Source organism: Rissa tridactyla, chromosome W (assembly GCF_028500815.1).
Source record: "Rissa tridactyla isolate bRisTri1 chromosome W, bRisTri1.patW.cur.20221130, whole genome shotgun sequence".
Classification (NCBI taxonomy): Eukaryota; Metazoa; Chordata; class Aves; order Charadriiformes; family Laridae; genus Rissa; species Rissa tridactyla.
Window position 1 is genome coordinate 1,118,259 of NC_071496.1, and position 6,412 is coordinate 1,124,670.

The window sequence follows — 6,412 nt, forward strand, 5'->3', positions numbered from 1 at the left end:
ACAAACGGCGTGCTGGTGCGAGCTGTTCACACTGACAGTTCTTGAGTCTTTTGGAAGTGTTTGGCTTTTATTAGAAAATAATGACCTCATTTTCCAGGCAGACTCTAGCAAGCTGTGCAGTTACGGGGATTCAGATGTTTGTGCACCCCACCTTAACGTAGATTACTTATTTCTCTCATGGGGTGTTTTTTCCTCTCTCTGGATATCTTGATAAGGAAATGTTTAGTGCAGATATTAATTTTACATCTTAATTGGAATTCTTATACTACTTTGGTAAATTTTCTTGGAAGCGTGCCCTAAGTAATCTTAATAAGTGGGGCATTGATCAGCACCATATACATAAAATACCGTATAAATTCCCGGTAAAACTTGCTAAGTGTTTTAATTGGCATAATTAATTTCTTTGTAAAGTTAAATTTGGTACAATTCTAATTACCATAAATCCCAGTAAGGCTTAAATCCTGCCTTAATTGGCATTCCTTCCTTGAACGCAGTAGGGTGGTTCTCTTCTGCCTTGGCAGACGTGTGTGTTAATACCAAGTTAACTTTCTGTTCCCATAAATATTTTTTTCTTAACGGAAAACTGGGGATCGTCTAGAAAAATGGTCTTTCTGGGAGGCACTGTGTCACTGCGCGCTCCAGGGTACTCCTCTCCCTGCGTTACCGTCACTGGCGTGCGATGGTGATGATAACTTGATTTCTTTCATACTTCCTTAATGTTTTGCTTCGGTGGGGGGTGGCAGGCATGTAACGCACTGTATATAGGATATAAATCATTTTTAAATATAACTGAGGGCAATATGAATAACTGTTCCTGTTTATAATTTTGTACACTGATTACCTTTTGGGTTATTGTTTAAGTGCCTCATCTTAAGTATTGCTTACCTCATAATATTTATACCTGAGAGATTTGATAACCTAGTGATTCTCATCTTTGTAAAAGATTAGTCAAATTTATATTGTTTATGAGACTCTTCCGTGATTTCCTTGGTTGCATGATGCGTACCTTCCCTAATGATACTCTGTACATAGATCTAAATAAATGTTTAGAGGTAACTGTCACACGTTTCACTTAATGGAGAATGGGGTAGAATTATGCGCAAGGAGCTAAAAATCACAACCCTGGAGTGATGATGCAGCGCTGTCTGTGAAGTGGCGTTACCGGTATGTGGCGTTCCCAGGAGCGCGGGGATCCCACGTGGATCCCGCAGGACGCGTGCTTGCCGTGCAGCTGCTGGGCGCGGGGCTTCTGAGTCTTGTTCTTGATGGGAAAAGCCCTGTTGAGAAGTCGATCTGTTTGATAACTGAGCAGGAGCCCGAAAAGGGGACCGCGATGCTGCTGGTGTTTGATACTGCTGAGGCTGGGATAACTGAGACTTGGTACTGGCCCAAGCTGCCAGTGCTCGCTGTCGTTGGGTTAGATCAGTTCCCTGCTCAGTTCACTGCTTTTTATGTATCCTAAGGCTGGCGCTCGTTTGGGACAGGCGAGTGAAATAAGCTGTTGCAGTGTTCAGAACTCTCGCCCAGCTGTGCCACGCGTGTGCAGAATTATTTACGCGCTTTGTTGCGCAAGCAAGGTCCTGTCCCCTTGGTCCCCTTCACCCGCCCGCTGCTTTGTTTCTGGCAAAGGTTGAACTTTCAGAGAAACGCTGAAAATCTGTGGGTGCGCGTGTACTTTACAGCAAATGTCCTCGTCCGACTGGTAGCTTAGAGAGTAGTTTTGGCTGGCATCTCCTCTCGCTCCTGTCGTGGTGTCAGGCTGGTCGGGAGGTTTGCTCGGTGTCTCTGGATGCCCAAAGGCTCTCTAGTCGTGGGGCTCCCCAGGACTGAGTGTGTTGGCTGGGGTGTGGGGTTGGGGACTGTGTAATAATTACTCTGCAGTGCAATGCCTTAATTAGATGTGCTGAAAAGGCTGGGAAGGGGGACTTGAGTTGGCGGCAGATACTGGGCGCCTTTGGTGTAGGCTTGTCCCTGCTTTATGGTACTTGTGTACTGAGATTGATAAGGATATACTGCCCGAGAGCTGCTGGGCTTCATCAAAAGCCTGCCAGAGAGAGCAAATACGGCACTAGGGAAGTTGTTTATTTTCATGTTTGTAGTCCTCAATGTTTTTACTTCTGATAAGAGTTTGAGGTAGTGGAAGACTAACCTCTGAATATCACTTGGCTTCTACACGAATGGAGAAAGCAGAAGAAGCCATAATGGTTAGAAGCTAAAGCCTGGAAAAGGGCTTGTGGTCGAGGGGGTACATCTTTAATCTGCCCAATTCCTTCCAAATACCACGTGTCCTGCTTCTGTCGTCATTTTGGCTAGCTGAAGATGCTTGTGAGGTTTTGTAGGCAGTAGGAGAGCTAACATGAGATGTCCTCTTAAACGTGGGGAGGGGGAAACCCAGAGTGTGGTCACAGGCGATAAAGAGGCAGGACTGGGTGGACTCTTCCTCCTCCTCCTCCTTCTCCTCCTCAGCTGGGCGTTGCGGGGCTGGAGCCACGGAATGGCTCAGAGGCGGAATGGGTAGGCGAGGAAGCCAGGGCTGCTTCTGCGGACATGGTGCTTTATTTTAGATATAGTATTTAAAGTACTTTATATGTACAAGGAACGTCAGAGGTAATAAAATGAGAGAAGACTTCCAGCGTCCAAAGGGTTACCAACCCGCAGCAAACCCCACTTTTGAAAAGTTATAGGTTTTTTTTATTCTATAACAGCCAGTTTGTAACTGGATTTAGAAGAGAATTTTTGGGATATGCCAACAAAATGCCTAGGTACTGACTGAAATATCGGCACTTTGCATAGGGTAAAATTCACTTGTGTTGGGGACCGTGGGTATTTATCCCTGCATTTAATTCCTAGCCTAGTTTGGCGTGAACTTTAGCGTGTTCTGTGCATCTTAACTATTCACTTCTGAGTTTCTTAAAGATTTTACTCTCTGATGATATCAAATATATCTTTTCCGGTGGCGGAAACATTGAAGGCTCTTTTTCACTTGGGTATTTCTTGATAAAGTGTCTTCCTTCATGCCGTGCGTTTTTGCATGCACTGAAAATAAAGTGGCTTGTTCTAGGCGTAATTCTCAAAACAAGCACTTATTTTAAAGTTCGGGAGAGCATTCCCCTGCTTGATGCCAATGTGTTGCAAAGGTGGTTTGGAATATACAAGTAGGTGTAAATTTATTTGCAATATTTTTTTAAAGTACTTTACTTAACTTGTTTTACTGATGTCAGAATGCTGGTTTTTATCAGAAAGTTGAGGAGGATAGAATAAATAAATACCGAAATTACCTTTCTGAGTATGGAATCTTGCTAAAAACATGTTTAAATTGCGCGATAAGGTCGTATTTTTTGTAAAGCTGTGTTGACTGGCATTAACCATAGTCCTGCCTTTTGATTATCTTTTGGTAATCTTCAAATTTGTGTTGTTTTGGTGTTTTTCTTTGCATCGGGACTGATGTCGAAGCAACCTCTACTTCATTGGCCTTGAATATTGGCAGAATTTTGAAAGTTTTTCACTTCTTGATTTTTTTTTTTTTGTTTTTCTTCATTGAAATGCGGGGTGTTGCTGAAGCAAGCTGAGCGAGGGTGCGCCGATAAGGCCCCGCAGCACTGTTTGAATGTACGTGTCGATGAGACGTTGCTTGAACGCAGCCACCTAAGGGCCGTGGCTGGCTCCGGTGAGACCTTACTGGTTCGCGCCTAATTCTGGGTGGATACTGTTTCCCTAAGCTGAAGTGGCTACAGCTTTCTTATAACGGCTGACCTTTTTTAAAGGTTAAAAGACAGTTTATTTTTTTTCTTCTTGGAATTCTGTTTGGAGAAGCGGAATATTCTGCAGAAAACGCTTTCTTTGCAGAAAACCCCGTTTTCCCTGGAGCCCCTTTAGGGACTGGAAGGGGCTCCAAGGCCTCCCCGGATCCTTCTCTTCTCCAGGCTGAATCCTCCCCAGCCGCCCTCGATCCCGCCGTCCGTGTCGCCGACAGAGGCGACATCCACCGGCCGCGGCCGTGCCGGGGGTGGCGGGTCCCCGCCGGGCGCTGCCGCCCGCCGCCAGCAGGGGGCGCTGCCGGCCCGGCGGAGCGCGCGCGGGGGGCGGGGGACAGGCGTGGGACAAACGGACAGAAAATGGGCAAAACCCGCAAAAACCGGGCAAAAAAGCGGAGGGTGGCGGTGTCGGGGGCCGTCGGGCCGCGGAGGGGGAGCGGGGCGCAGCGCTGAGGTCTCGGCAGTCGCCCCCCCCGCCCTCCCCCTGTTGGAGTTTGGGGCTGGGAAAGAGGAGAAGGGAGAAACCAATCCGCAGCAATTAAAAAAATTAAGTGAGTGCGAAAGGCAGAAGAACCTGCCTCGGTGTGCAGCGGAGTAACTTCAAGGGAAAGTTTAACGAGCCCCCCCCAGCTGTGGCAGAGGGGCACAAGGCAGCTGCATGGGGGACCCCAAAGTGTCCCCTCTCCGTTCCCCGGCTTCTGCGTTCCTGGGAATGTCCCCCCTGGAGAGGGGCGCCAGGGGAGGGCGGGTGACTGGCCTAGTGCCCTATGAAGAGTCTGTTTGCATGTATAATTTAAAAGAAAAAAAAGCTTCATTTGGATTATGGTAAACACTAGTTTATGCAAGATGACCAAATTAAAAAAAAAAAAAAAGAAAAAAGTTGAAAGTACTCAAAATTAGCACTTCATTCTCAGATTGAAAAATACCATCTGAAGCAGGGTCAGGAGAAGTCAGGAGGTGGCTCGGTGTCCTCTTAGGCTTGTGCTGAGCTTGCGTTCCTCTTGCGTTCGCTTGGAACGGCAGAGCGCTGCAAAGGTTTAGGTGATTAAGTTCAATTAATCACGCTACCTTAAAATATATAATCTGAACCTTGCATGTTCTGGAACCTTGCAGGTGTGAAATTTGCTAGGCAATTTGTTGCGTTTTGCACCAGTTCGGTGTTTCCTTTCCCCACCACCTCCCGTGGCTGGATGTGAATGCTTTAAAAAAAAAAAAAAAAAAAAAAAAAGACCCGAACCCACCCCATAAAGTGAGCGTGCGGGGGCAATGCTGCTGGGAGCTGCGCAGAAACCAACCTCTGGAACAAGCGCTGGGCTCCGTCCTTGCACTGTGCGCTGAGTGACGCCCGGTGCCGGTCATCGGTGTGCCAGGGTTTGCAGAGAGATTGTCCTTGCCCATCTTCTCCCTGGAAATATTACTCTTGTGTTCTTATGCCAGAATATGGAGTTGGTGGTCGGGCAGATATTTGCCAAAATGATTTTTCCCTGATAAAACGTGTTCTATCTTTTGTCGTTCATTTCCAGAGGGCTGCAGAATTGTGCAGGGACAGAGAAAAATAACCTGATTTCAGTAGCAGAGGGGTTTGGCCATATTTAATTTAGTAGAAAGCTGAGTTTTAATCCAACAGAAGCTATCGCAATTAATCCTTCCCTTGGTGGCCACTTGTCCAGCCTGAGCAACTTGCCCCGAAGTTCTGCGGATGCCTCCTGCAGCTTGTATGGAAGCGCCGGTGGAGTCGGGAGCCATCGCTGCTGTTAGCCATCAGGTACGGCTCTTCTCAGTGACAATGCGGTTATCAACGCGACTTGATCATTGTTTAATCGGGTCGTGATTAACTGAAGGGTACTATCTGCAATGGATGTGAGCGCATGTGTGCACTGATGCCAAGGCGAGCATGTACACAACCAGCGCCGCAAAAATGCCCTCCATCAGAAATGACGCTATTTAAGATTAAATTTGTAAAACTCAGTCTAGACAATGCACAACTGTAAGAGGATGCACATTACAGGAGTTTTAAAATGTCGCCCATAGTCCTACGCTGGCTACTAACGGTGCTGAGGAATCTGCAGCTGTCTGTGTTGGATGTGAGCAGAACCAGTCCTCGGAGAGAGGGAAATGGCAGGAACTGCCTCTAACTATTGTGATCTACAAGATTATCCCATTAATCATATTTGTCTCTGGGAGTACCTTAGTTCTAACTCCAAGTGTTGTTTTTCCCTTGGTGCGTCACATGCAGAAAAGGCTCTAATTGAAAACAATGCGGAGCCGAAATCGCGCTGCTGGTAAATGCGTGCTGGGTCCTGGCTGCTGCGGGAAGCGGGGCGGATGGCACACACTGGCACCCAGCCGCGGGCACCGCCAGCCTCCCTCCACACCTCTAAAACCTTATTTTTCCTTTGAATGTTGCCGGTGTTCTCAGTGTACAGACGGGGCTGACGCTGCTGTTCCCAGAGAGAGAAGGACGCGGTGCAGGAGGGGGAGCCGGCAGAGATGCTTTCGGCAGGGCCTGCCTTCTGCGCGGGGGTGAAAACAGTGGGAGATATAGGTAAATCTAGGGAAATCCTCAAAATTCCAGCACCCAGGTAAATCTATGGAAGTCCTCAAAGCTGCGGCACGCCGAGGGCCAGGACTGCTGTCAGTGAGGGGATGTTGAGTAG